Raw genomic sequence first — 14,476 nt, forward strand, 5'->3', positions numbered from 1 at the left:
TCAGATAAAGAGTTGATTAGCATATATTTTGTATGTTATGTGTTTTAAATGCCGCATTCTTACAGTAAAGCAAGCTAGAGAAAAGAAAAGTATTATTTTAAATAATCATAATCATTTTTTAAAAATCATAAGGAAAAGACATTTACATTATTATACTGTAGTTATCGAAAAAAAAAATCCACATATAAGTAGACCTCCACAATTCAAACCCATGTTGTTCAAAGTCACCCGTATTTTGTTTTGTTTACTATTAAAGAATATAGTTTGGTAGAACATTTTCTTCTGAAAAATTACTCAGGTGTCAATTGCATAAGATAATAACATGAGAAACATGTAGTCATTCATTAGCATGAAGTTTAAAGCACAGTGTAAACACAGAGGACAGATCAAAAGATGAAATTAGATGCCTTTTCTGTCTATGAGGTACTCACAGTCTAAAACAGTAGATAAATAGATAGATATGATGACTGCGAACATAGACTATTTGCAAACTGCTCTGTGAATGTAGATGATGACTTTATTTTTCTGTGAAGGTCCAGGAATCTTCATAGAGGAGGTGATGTCTGAGCTGGGACTTGAATGAGAAATTCATGCAGTTTGTTGATAAGGGGAAGGTTGGGCACAGATGTTTGTATAAGCAAAGGGGAAAAAGCAAAATCACTTCTACCTGAAGGCTGTAATTACAGGTCCAAACTGTAAGAAAACATTGTATGACATTATTGAGAGAACTTTGCATTTGTTTTATGAAGTAAAATTTTCCCTTTTCTAGGTAGTTGGGGCCCTTCTGGAATTCAAAAAAATACTATTTCTTGATTGGGTGTTTCTTGTTATATGCATATGTTCAATTTATGTAAATTTATTGTGCTGTACACTTAGGATTTGCATACTGTCTTTCAGAGTGCTAAAAGCATTTCATTGAACTCTGAACAGAAGTTTTTAAAATAATACTAGTGGAGGAGCTGAAATATAAAATGGAAAATTATCTGAGATACTGGACTCCTGTTGACTTCTTTTGTCCCAGGAGTGAAGATGGCATGTGTAAATTTCATAGCTTTATTTTTGGGGGAACAATTAAGTGCCGGATTCCAAGCAAAGAATTCCAGATTTTTAAAGTACCTATGAGCTATGGGAGGTGACAGCTGTTACCAAAAGGGGGCTTGCATTGAATTTGACAAAGCTATTTATATTGCCTTGGTAACCTATCTTAGCTGTCTGATCTTGCCTTTGCTTCTTGTATGTAAGATCTTAGAAAACCCGCCTTCCATAATTAGAGTTTACTTGGCTGCATTCACCACCCACTCTGGTGATTTTTTGGCAGCAGAATTTGTACAAGTCTTAATTATAGCACCGTAGAATTACAGACAACTCTTCAGTGTCCTCGCAGACAAATTTGCTCATGTCTAGGGATGTGAAAGAAGGACCCAGGATTTATATGTTTGGACATTGCCTTCTGATTCATGTTGTACTTAACATTAATTTTAGAGAAGAAGGTTAGTGAAATCCATGTTTTTCGGTTTATTTTTAGAAGAGATGAAGCCATGTGGCGTGAAGTATTCTATAATGTGTGGCTTGTGACATGAAATCACTAAAAAAATCATTTCCATAGTTCATTTTGGTATGAAGAATTGATATACTGTTGATAGAGAAAGTACTGTTTCCTCAAAATGGTTTACCTATCTACTTTGATTTTTTAAAATACCCTCTAAATGAAAGAGAATAGTTGTTTCCCTGAAAATCTTGTAGCAAAGGCTTTTTTAAATTCTCAGACTCTCCAAAAAAAGAAATGAAGCTGACTACAGGAACTTGGGCCCACCCTTTCTGAATTTTAAAATCGTGTTTATATCTCATTAGGGAATCTTGCCAGTGGGGGTATTCCAGTTCCAACCTCGGATCTCTCATTTAAAATCCTCCATCAACGTTATGTTGACATCCTTAGAGTGTGAGTTTCCTCTTGAGAAGTCTTCAGAAATAGACTTTTGGCTTGTCCTTCTTTGGCTCCAAGAATGAAACTTCTCTAGCTGGCCTGGAGCGTTTGAGTTGCAAATACTCACAGGTCAGCCAGAAGCATTAAGTTTTAAATCTTTATTGCTTACCTTAAGTAGGTTGAATGGCCTTTGTGGGAAAGGGAAGAAAGGAAATGTGATAATCTCTGACTTCCTTTCAGAGCACTGGGGGTCCATCAATGAGCAAGGCAGTCAGGAGTCAAGAAAATGTGCCTCTGGCTCTCCTTCTCTACTAGAAACATATGTAAAAATGTATACTTATGTTATATATTCATAATTTATTATAATATGTATTATACATAACCTATAAATGGAGGAGGTAAACAGGAATCCAAAGATTATTGCTGTTTGAAAAGTCAAAAATTCTGCTTTAATCTGTAGTTTGTCATTCCAGCATCTTTGAGAATCATTGACTATAAATGACCAGCAGGTGGCAGTAGAAGATTTTTTTTCCCCCAATGGTTTTTTTCAGTCTCGCAAATATGGAGTTCCGTAGAAAACTTGAGACTTGAGAATGTTTTTACAGCACTTCTTTGACTGGGCTAGAGAGTATTCCTCTGCAACATAGTAAATGTACATTTGTGGCTTCTTACCATTTTTTTAAATCTGTTTTGTTCAGAATTATACTAAATAAACGTGTAGGGTGTTATAAGAAATCTTGTACATCATTAACTTAGAATATAACTTCCTGTCCTTTATCACTTATAGTTAAATTCAGGGGCATAAGATTGTTTTCATCATTGTATTTTTGCTGTGGATAGCTTTTAATAAGTGTGTTATTTATACTGAAATATGTGTTCATTGAAATGTCACAGGTAGAAGTTTTTGAGATAAGATCTGTATTTTCAGTATTGTTTATTTTAAAAAGTATGTATTTTTCTTCAGTGCCAAGTTAATATTTCTCATTTACCTAAAAGAAAATTACTAAGTGGCAAGAAATTGTGAGACCACTCACTTCAAGTACGAAGTGAAAAACAGCAAACAAATTTTCATGGTATTGGGTGATATTTCTCGGAGAAACATCTAAATATATCTTTGGAATTTTTATCTTAGAATCACATTGCCAACCCATGTGTGCCCTGATAAGACTGGTAAACAACTGGGACAAAGGACAAGTTTGCAGTTCAGGGTTCTTAGTTCTGGGGGTTCTGTCAGGAAAAGCAGTTCTCCAAATCTAAAAAAAGAACAGAAGTTTTCTCATAGAAAACATGATGATAAGATAGAACTGCATTTACTCTGGTTGGTAAACTTAACAGAGGGAAATGTTTGGGGCTTTTCCCCTCTGTTTTTTGTTTGTTTATATGGCTTAAGCACATATTTTGAAACTGACGAGTAAGTTTGTCTAGAAAAAAATATATGTGAAAATGATTCAATTTGCCAGCCAGTCTATACATTATCTGAATTCAGATGACACTAAATGTCTGAGGATTTTAAATACTTAAATTGACGTTTTTGGTGGCCATTGGATGTGCAGGAGTTTTAACTACATAGACTTTCTCCTCAATAAAGGGCAAGGGAATTGCCTTTAAATTCACAGGATTGTTCTCTGGTACTTAGCTGAAGTTGGGCTATCATTGTTTGTCTGGTAGTCTCATTCTGCAACATTTGGGATGTCATTTTGCAGGGTCATTTTGTTTCCCAGGTAGAATGCTGCTCAGATACTCCTGCCAGCAGGCCCTGCTTTAATCTACAGGCTGTGTCATTTTAGCTTTGAATATCTAGCATCTTTGAGACTCTGAGAATCATTGACTACATGTGAATGAAGCCAGAAGCCATGTGTAACCTCTCAAATACAGGCTCCTTCTGGCTACTGCAGGGCCCGGGTTCTCTCCCTGCAGCTTGGCACTGTTTTGTTGAGACCACCAGCTCGGGGAAGTCATTGTGTGTGTAGAGTCTGAAAACATGTATCTAACAAGTATATTTTTATCAAGTGAAGCAGAGTGAGACAGAAATTGTAAAGTGTCAGCTAATCAGAACATTGGTTGGAAGTTTTGGATCGTCACTTGGTAACCAGGGTAGCCTATGTTGTTTCTGCTTTCGTTAGTAAAGGACAGTATTTAAGAATTTAAGTACAAGGATCAAAATTGGATCTTGCTTTGATTATTGGGTACTTGAGACACACAAAGGGTCATTATTCAGTAGAACATCTATGATTATTTGTCAGTGTATACGTAAATAGGCTAGAAAAGTGTTTCTTACACTTTGTGTCGGCATCGTAGTAAAATTCGGGTACTGAACCAGTCAGTCTGGGGCGGGTTTCTGGACGGGGCTTGTTAGAAGGTTAGGTTAACCGTGTTATGACCCAAGGACATCTGGTTGTTGCTGTTGCTGCCACTCCTGCTGTTGCTGTTATTATTACTAAACCCACATCGTCAACCTATTTTCCTTACTATGAAAAATTATTTAAGAAATGCCATTAATTAAATTTTTTCTTTCATTTAAAGTGTCACTGCCTTTGAAACTACTTATATTTGCTGCTGCTTTTTTCTTGTTTTATCCTCCCTCCTGCCTGGGTTACTAAGAAAAGGAAAGGTACTTAGACAAGCAAACTAATGTACGACTCAGAGTAGAGACTAGGCTTTTATTTTGGTCCTTCTCATAGCATTTCATACTTGGCATACAGCTCGGTGTTGTTTTTGGACATAAAATAAACCACTAGAAAGAAAGTGTAGCCAGCCCCTCCCCAATTCCTTCTTTCCTCTGAAGAGCTTGAAAATGCCCCCACTCAAATGGTATTAAGTATGTAAGGCTTCTATTTTTATTTCTCATACAGAAAAAATTCTGTATTTGATTGTGCCTTTTCACGTAGAGATTAATTTGGTGAACATGAATGACGAGCAATTCTGCACACAGATATGAATGTACATTTAAGTTGAATTGATTAATCTATTTGAGTCTTAATGGCCAAAGTAATATCACATTCATGACTGGGTGCCCATTCAGTTTTCCAGTAGTGAAATTATAACAAAAATCTGAGCAAACCCTGCTTATCCCAGGTGAGGATTTTCATTCATCTATAAACTCAACCACTTTGAAGTCATCTACCATATGCACAGTTTAGAGATTGTGCAATGGGAAATTCCAGGCAAGATATGCACACAGGAAGTATGTAAATAACAGTCTAAAACAGTAACATCACTGTAAGAACCAAGTACGTTCGTAGATCTCTTCTTCTCTCATATACTGTATAGTACTCCATAAGCTGTGAATTTGGGGGAGGCGAGACTCTGCTGGAAAGTCAGAGCAAATGGAATTGACCTGGTTGTTGAAGGATGTATAAGATGTGAGGACTTAGAACGTGGCACATTCTAGGAAGGGAAAACAGCAAGAATCAAGGCACGGAGGTTATAATGGATCTGGGGAATTCCACTTCTGTGAGGCCTGCCCCTGTGCGTGAAGAAATAGATCTGCCGACCACAGGTGAGCCAGTTCCATATTGCCTGAGAACTGTGGGGAGACACCGATGGAGTCAGTCCAAAAAGGTGCAGTATGAAATGGGTGTTTTTAAGGATTAACCTGGCAATTAGGGATTAAATGAAAGATGGATTAAAGTAGATGAGAGGCTGGAATTTAGGGAGATGGGTTTAGAGAAGCTGGGTAGGGTAGCTTTTACCCTTATCTGGTTAGGTTGGGTTGTGAGCTTGGACAATGGTAGGGGTAATGAGAATCCAAAGGAATAAATAAGAACTAATAAAAAACCGCCTGTTTTACTTTATGAAAACTTTGGAATTTCACTTCTCTCTTCAAACCAATAAAAAGACCACATTGCACATTTTATTTAGTAAATGCTAATGTAATACTTATTAAGTATTGTTTGAGGTAAGGATTATGATACAGGTACTGATATGATATAGGTATGGTATAGGTACTGATATTTTACGGATGAGGCAGTCAGGGCACAAAGAATGTAAGTTCCTTGCCCGAGGTCACACAGTTGTAGGGACAGAACCAATCGTTGTGCACAAGCAGCCGGGCTCCATTCCTTGCCTTTAACCACTATGCATACTGCCGCATAAATCAGGAATTCATGAGATTTACTCTATCACCAAAGGAGGTAGATGATTTTAAGGTGCCTGTGAAACCGGTGGTTTCATTTGACTCAAATAGAAAAGGCAGAAAGTTTTAATAGATAGGATACGTGCAGTTTGCAGCCTTAGGGGTTTAAAGTTTCCATAGCACATGTAAGCTAGTGGTTTAGATGTTACCTACATAAACATGGAGGTCTTGACACTGTGAAATAGGTTCTTTTGAAACAGGTTGTGTAGGGGACCTGTGATTATAGAATGCGCATAGTTAATGTCCTTTGTGGCACTGAACTCAGTGATTTACATGTATTGCCTTATTGTTATAACAACCAGATGAGCCGGGACCTGCCATCTTTCCTATTTGACAGATGGAAAAATGGAACTAAGTTTTGTTACCTGTCTTAACCTTCACTGGTAGAATGTGGCAGCTGGAAGAAAGATTCAAACTCAAGGCAGTCTGGCTCCAAAACGCATGTGTTTAAAACACTGTGCCATGTGGAATGAGAAGGATCCTTAGATGCAGATAACTAAAGCACAGTTAAAGTTTCTGAAGCCAAGGAAGGGAAAAAGGTTTCAAATGGAAGGACTGAGCATCAGTGGGAGGTTAGTCCCAAACTTGGCAAGAACAAGGTCCCTGGAAACTTGGAGCGAAATGATGAAAATGAGACATAAAAGGTCAGGGAGGAAAGGGGTAGGGAAGACGTGGGAAAGGCTGAATCAGGCCACACCTGAGAGAAGTTTGGCAATAAAGGAAGCGGAGAGTCGGCCCAGGAAGGGGAGCAACTCAGGTGCCTCTGATCATAAAAAGCTTGCTGAAGGGAAGGTGGACGCTGGGACTACCAGCCACCAGCAGCCAAAAGGGCAGGTTTCCCCCTTCCCCCCCCTCCTCATTGGTATTTTCCTCTTTTGAAAGAGAGCTTTTTATAGAAAATTGATGAAAGGGTAATAAGATTTAGTGCATTTCTCCTTGGTCCCTGTTTTTATTTATACTTTTTGATTGCATGGAAATGTTTTGTGCCTAAAGGCAAGTGACACCCTGCTAGTGTGCCTGGTCTAATCATGTTACATGTAGAAGATTAGAGCTATAGGTTGAGCTCCCCTTCCCCCGTTTCTTGAATCCAGATTTCTTGGATGACTTTATACGTGAATCTGCAGTTATGAAGTAAATTTGTAATTAGTGATTATCTAATAATTTTATAGTATTTTCTGCAACCAAAAATATTAATATGTTATTCACAAGTATGTGCTTTGAGGGATTAAAATGATATTGGTATTCAGATAGACTGAAACTTGAATATTAATCCAAGTATTGAATTTCAGGAGAAATAATGTATTTTATTTTAGCTTTCTTCTTGAGTACACATTTTACTTATATATCAAATTTTTCATTCTTAAATATTTCAATAAAGAAATCTAGCTTTTTTTCAACAGGCTTTCAGAATTCAGCTCAACCATAAACTGTTCTCACTAAATTGAAAATAAGTGGACGCTGAAGATACAAAAATAGTATCATGGTCACACTACTGGGAAATTCAAACTTTCCCAAGTGCTGAAGTAGCAAAGCAACAGAAAGAGTGAGTAATATTCTGAATGAGGCTACAGTGACATTATCATGTTTGCAACATGGCTTTTGTTACTAGGAAAATTTGTGAGGCAAATCCAGGCTTTACCAGAAAATACCAGTTTGGAATCTTCTATTACAGCCTCAGAAGCATAAACTATCCTTGACTTTTAAAAGACTACTTTTGATGTCTCTAACTAGGGAAAATCAGCATCTGAGAAAAATTGTTTTTACGAATATTTAATGATAGCTCTAAAGAACTTTAAGTAACAAATATGGAGTGTAGGGGGAAGAGACCCAGTTTGGGAATTAAAAGGACAAACGGAGTAATATCCCTGAGCCGTATCAGAAAAGTCTTTGGAAAATAAGAATGCCTGCCTTGCAGAGTTGTTTAAAGAGTAATAGATGGTGTTCAATCTTGAAACACGTGGCCTGGAGAACAAGGGAGCAAAGGAGGAAAGCGAGGTTGATTCCTGCTGCCACATAGCATTGAAGGGGCCCTTTGGGTTCTGCTGAGTCGAACACTCCCTACTGCCTTCTGGAGCACCGAGCCTGGTTTTGTGTTCTTGAGGTTTTCTTAAATCAACTGCAAGGGAGGTGACAGTTCTGCTCAGCCCCACCCTTTTAAAACACTCAACTCTATCTTGCCTGTTGCCACCGTTCTCGTCCTACTATCCTGGAAAGGCTTTTCTATTGGTCTGCATTATCTGTAGACACTGTATTAATTTTGCTTTATTTATATATATTTTTTAAAGATTTACTTGTTTATTTTAGAGAGAGGGCAAGCAAGTGAGTGGGGGGGAGGGGCAGAAGAAGAGGGAGAGAGAGAATCTCAAGCAGACTCCCTGCTGAGCACAGAGCTGGAATTGGGGCTCCATGCGGGGCTTGATCCCATGACCCTGAGATCATGACCTGAGTTGAAATCAAGAGTCAAATGCTTAACCGACTGAGCCATCCAGGCACCCTTGCTTTGTTTATATTTTTAAAATGAGATTCCCCTCGCCAATCTTGAGTGGTTTTCTAAGTGCTTGTGTCTTTATTGCTTGTGTTGAGTTGTTGAAACCTTAAGAACTGGAGACAGATATATATACATATATATATATATATCTCCACATGTTTTTCTTGTATATATTTATGTCTTTTTATATATATTTTATATTTTTTAATATATGTTTATATATATATTTATATATATTTTATATATATATATATATATAACCTTAAGAACTGGAGACAGATATATATATATATATGTATATATATATATCTCCACATGTTTTTCTTATATATATGTATGTCTTTTTATATATATTTAAATAGGCATATATGTCTTTTAAAAATACGTATGTCTTTATATATGAAAAACAAAATACATATATATATATATTTATGTATACAGTGTGTGTGTTGTGTAACACAACATGCATGTGTGTGTATACATTTGGATATTGAAATAGGCTTATATTTCAAAAACACAGAAATACTATGTGATGAAACACTTGGTACTGCTAAATACTACCTACTTTAAACACTGATATGCATAAATTCCATGTAATCCTTACAACACTATGAGGTAGTATTATTTTTATTACCTCTGTATTGCACATGAGAAATAGGAGACCCCAAAAGGTTATGTTATTTGCCTCCCTCTGCCATCTCACATCACCTAGGTCTGTGAGCATCAAAGCCCTGCTCTCCCACTCCACCCCTCTGCAAATGACACCAGAGAATTCGGTGGCGGTTTTCCTCCCCTTCCATGGAACGGAACAGCATGGTCTTTTGGTGACGTTTTTTAAAACAGCTTTGTTGAAATACAATTCATAGGCCGTACAGTTCACCCATTTAAAGTGTACAATTCATCGACTTTTAGTATACACGCAGAGTTAGGCACCCATCACCGCCATCAATTTTATTTATTTTTTCTAGCTTTATTGAGGTATAGCTAACATTTACTACTATGCTGATCATGTTAGTGGGGCTCTCTTAAGTCTTGTTTTTAGCTCTCTGACATCTTGCTTCCTTTTGTAAATCTTTTCAATGAATGGCCCTTACCAAATTGGTTCTTAAATGTACAAATACATCTGTTAAGTCCAAGGAAGTCCTGTCTTGGAGCTTTGGCTGCGTGCTCTACCAACAGAGTGTCTTACATTTGGTTGCCCATCTGCCTAGGTAAGCTTCGAGGTCCTGAGCAAAAAGACTATTCTTTTTTTTAATATCATAGGCTATACCAATTGATAAACAAAAGGGCCAAAATGACAACAGTTATAAAAGTAAAGCAGCCTTTCCTGTAGGCTTGTTAGTTGTATGGAGTCTAGAACTACCTTTCTAGCAAATCCCCTTTTTGTGTCCCATCTCCTAAGTACGCATACTCTGTGTTCTGCCAGGGATGGGAGGAACTTGGTTTCAGGCACTATGTTTTTGTTGTAAGGGTGTATGTTATTGCCAAATTGAAACATTTACATGTTACATATCCACAGCCAAGTGCATTTCAGGGCCAAATTTCATCTGCAGAAGATGGCATGTGTAAGTGATCTTATGGGGCTAGGTGTGGGAATGGGGATATGTCATAGCAACCCCAGAGATCACCTCTAAGCCCCACTCCAATTCATTTTATTCCTTCACCCCTTTAGGAATGCAGAAATCAAAGTTAAATGAAAGTTTGAAACTCTGAGTTCATATCCTTAATTTTTTTTTATATTTAAAAAATTTTTCAGTATGGATTTCCCTTTTAAAAAATATGCATAGAGTTAACTGTATTTGGGAATTAAGTATATTTTATCTTGGTGCTTCCAGAGTTTATTCCAATTGTTGTCATGTTCCTGTAAACCATCTGTCTTCTATAGCAGCCTTGAAACTATTCCCCCGTGGTTTTACTCTGGCCCTGGTCTTTATCATCTGTTCTCTTTTCGGGAGCCAGAGTAGTCCTTTCAAACACTTAACCCAAGTCATTCTCACACCTAAAATCCCTCAGTCACTTCCTATAAAAAGAGGAACTTTTGACTTTTGTCCAGCAGACCCCTGAGGATCGTTCCTGCCTCCTCTGATCTCACCTCCTACCGTCTCCACCCGTTCACCCAGCACCAGCCACAGTGGACACGTTTCAGTTCCGTAAACATGCCACCTCCTTCTTGTCCTGGGTTCTGAGTTCCAGTTAATCCCCAAGCCTGGAAAGTTCTGCACCAGTGTTTACTTATTCATAAATGTATTCGTCTGTCCATCCTTCACACTCAGCTCATACTTTTGTCACCTTAGAACAGCCTCCCTGAGTAGCTACCCTGCCCGACAATATCACATCTCTGTTATGTTTATATCAGAAATCAGTATCTGGATTCTCTTGTTTATTTTATTATCTTCTGTTCCTTTCCTCACTTTCTACTTCTCACCTCATAGAATAGAAATTCCGTTCAGTCAGGAATTGCCTACCTTTTCATTGCTATGTTTCCAGCACCCGTACAAAGCTTTTGGGTGCATACTAGATTTTCAGTAAGAAGTAGTTAAAATAATGAGAAAAACAATCAGGTGCAAGGAAATGTAGGCTTGCTCCTTAAAAAAAAAAATTCTTCAGCAATTTAAAACTAAGTCATCACCATTTTCTCATGAAAATAAGCTCGATTCCTTAAAATCAGAATTAAAAAGATATTCATATCACTAAAGAATTGTAATCTTGTAGGGTCTACAACTTACAGACACAGTACATTATAAATCTTGGCTTATAATTTAAGTTCACTCAATTCAGAATTAGTTTTTCCAGAAAAATAGTTATAATGAGAAGTTAAGATCCCAAGCCAGCCACCCAAGCCTATTCAACTCTTTTTTTTTTTTAAGATTTTATTTATTTATTCAACAGAGATAGAGACAGCCAGCGAGAGAGGGAACACAGCAGGGGGAGTGGGAGAGGAAGAAGCAGGCTCATAGTGGAGGAGCCTGATGTGGGGCTCGATCCCAGAACGCCGGGATCACGCCCTGAGCCAAAGGCAGACGCTTAACCACTGTGCCACCCAGGCGCCCCCAAGCCTATTCAACTCTTAATCCAGCTATTATGGATCCTAATTGTACTTCGCAATTTTTCTTCATGTTAAAACACATTCTGATGTCTGATTGGGAACTTCAAGAAAACCCTTGCTACTGCGACAGCCTGTCCTTTCTTCAGAAGCCCACTGAAACAGACCACAGAGGCCCAGCATTGGGAGGGAACGAGGGCAGGTGATAGGGAGCGAGAAGCGAGAGGCAGACTTCTGGAAACTTGCTTCCTGAGTTCAGGGAGAGGTTTCTGCAAGTGACTTGGATGGCATATGTGAAGGTTTCTGAATCTTGTGGACAATAGTACTAGGACAGGGACTTAGCTCTTAAAGCAGCTTTTTTTTTAACTTCTTATTGAGAAACAGAGTTAAAGTTGAGAGAACAACCATTGGAGTATATGGAAGAGTTTTCTTAAATAAGATCTCTCTATATTTCATAAGAATAATATTTTGTGTTAGATTGAGTATAGACACTCAGGATAGATAATAACTAACTATAATAGCTAATTTTAATAAATAATTAGCTCATAAATTATCTGTAGTGCCAAAGTACATAATGTGGGCTATTAAAATAAGGATCTAAGTAACAAGGTTGTCATATAGTTAGTATGTTGGAATTAGGGCTGAGATGAAATATCCGGGCATACTGTAATATGTCTAGACATAATGAACAATCCTGCCGTGTTTACGTCATGTTTATAATTATGACGAAACTACTGATCATTTCTGAGTTTATTCTATCGGATACCACACTCTCAAAGCCTTTTAACCTATGAGTAGCTGAAGGCATTTGTTGTAATCCTTGGTATTTTGAAAACAAATGAGTTGATGAGACATAATAATCATAAAACCTTGTTCCCTCCCCCAAAAATATTTTAAAAAACGGAAGTTTTGCACTAAGGAATGTGGTTTTATACCTTGGAAAACGTCAGATAAAAAGTGAAAGTGTTAGCTAATTTTCTTTGCTCTCTTGAATCGGTAGAGAAGTGTTCAATAAATATTTGTTTTAGTAGGGCAATATAAGCATTTTAAATTATATAAATAGAGGCATATAGGTATTGCTTACACCGTTTCTTCACTCCACAGAGGTACAAAGGCCAGAGGAATCTGAGAGATTAACCTCAGGAAGTCAGAAGAGCTGAACTGCCACTGTTTTAACTCAGGTTATAGTCATCATTGCTGTTTAATCATTACATTCTTGTGAGACCACATTAAAAAAAATGACCTGTATTATACAAACAGTCCACACTTGAACAATGTTTCACTCTAAGTTTGGGACTGTTCTTTTGAAAGTGTTTGTTAGGGTTGATTATTAAAGACTCTTGTGTGACTATAGAAAAGTCAGATGAGGGCAAGCACGTCTGTCTCTCTCCTCCTGTTTGAGTCTTACTCAGAGCAGCAGAAAAATCTTTTTATTCTCTAGGTAACAAAAACAAGAGACTCTTTTCTGGAATTTTTGTAGAAGCCCAATTTAAATTTGTCTCTTTGTATATAATAGCTATTCATTGTTCCCATTCCTCAGATATTTAGTGTTCTATGTAATATCTCAGGCTTTTTGCTAGCAACTACAGACATAAAGATAAATAAGATATATCCTCAAGCAATGTGTAGTCTACTAGGAAGGGAATAAATGATATAAATAAATGAATGCAATAGAGTGTTATAGGCCTATGACAGCAGCCTGTACAGCATACAGTGGGAACAAAAAAAGAAGAAAAAGGGGAGTTATTAATTCTATCCAGGGTGAGGGGTGGGGTCAAAAAAAATCTTTTATAGAGATGAGAATGCTTAAGCTGTCTTGAAAGATAAGAAATCTTTACCAGGTAAAATCTACATATAATTAAAATACAGGCATTAGTAAGGGCAGAGGAATGGGCTGTGTCTGGTGGGATTAGTGATGCAAAAGAGATTGCTCTATATTGGATTATATTCTGTTTATTTTGCAAGGCTTCAGGGATGGTTCAACTGGTTAAGGGCTGCTGGGGAGGACGGGAGAATTACTTCCATTGCAGATTTGGAAGAGATGGGGCGTCATTTCCAACCTGAGCAGGACTGATATTTGAGGAAATGAGAATTTCTTTTTTTTTTTCTTTTTTAAGATTTTATGTATTTATTTGACAGAGAGCGAGAGACAGAGAGTGAGCACAAGCAGGGGGGAGTGGCAGGCAGAGGGAGAGGGAGAAGCAGGCTGCCACTGAGTGGGGAGCCCAACTCGGGGCTCGATCCCGGGACCCTGGGATCATGACCTGAGCCGAAGGCAGATGCTTACCTGAGCCACCCAGGCACCCTAGAAATGAGAATTTCTTATAGGTTTTTCAAGGATAAGAATTTGGGTACCACAGATGCATTTTCATGTCTCATGAGCATTTTTCTTAGAAATGCGTTAAATAGTCTAATCTGACAAGGCCACTATATCCAGATTTTTTTAAAAAATCAGAAGTCTCTGTTCTATAAGGTGTCAGGTTCTGTAGGGTTTCAGATTTTTTTTAATCTTTTAATAATGCACAAGGTGTAATACCTCTTTAAAAGTGAAGCATTCATTACACATTAAGATAAAAAGCTATTTCATATTTTAAAGAATAATTCCTCAAAACACCTCCATTGGACTCTTTGTTATTAGTTCAAGTGAAGAAACAGGAAAAAGCTAATCAGGTGTAAAGTGTGTTTTTCAACGTTACTTCAAATGTAATCTACTGCGGTCATGTTAAAGGCCCATACAAGTATAAATTAATGTAGTTATACAGGATTTAAACTTGTATAAAAATATTAACACAGCACTATATTTTATGTGTCTTTTACATCAGCCCCAAGGACAAATTTCGGAAAAACACGACAGTGAAGTTGTGATAACTCCAATGTTTAGCTGTA

The 14,476-nt window shown here is 37.4% G+C and overlaps 1 protein-coding gene across 1 annotated transcript in view; it reads left to right on the forward strand.

The window, feature by feature from the left end:
* Positions 1-14,476, forward strand: part of ADGRV1 (adhesion G protein-coupled receptor V1) — a 508,055-nt gene that overhangs the window by 236,795 nt on the left and 256,784 nt on the right. The gene's annotated exons all lie outside the window — the stretch shown is intronic.

This window comes from Ursus arctos, unplaced genomic scaffold (assembly GCF_023065955.2).
Source record: "Ursus arctos isolate Adak ecotype North America unplaced genomic scaffold, UrsArc2.0 scaffold_5, whole genome shotgun sequence".
In the NCBI taxonomy this organism is placed as follows: Eukaryota; Metazoa; Chordata; class Mammalia; order Carnivora; family Ursidae; genus Ursus; species Ursus arctos.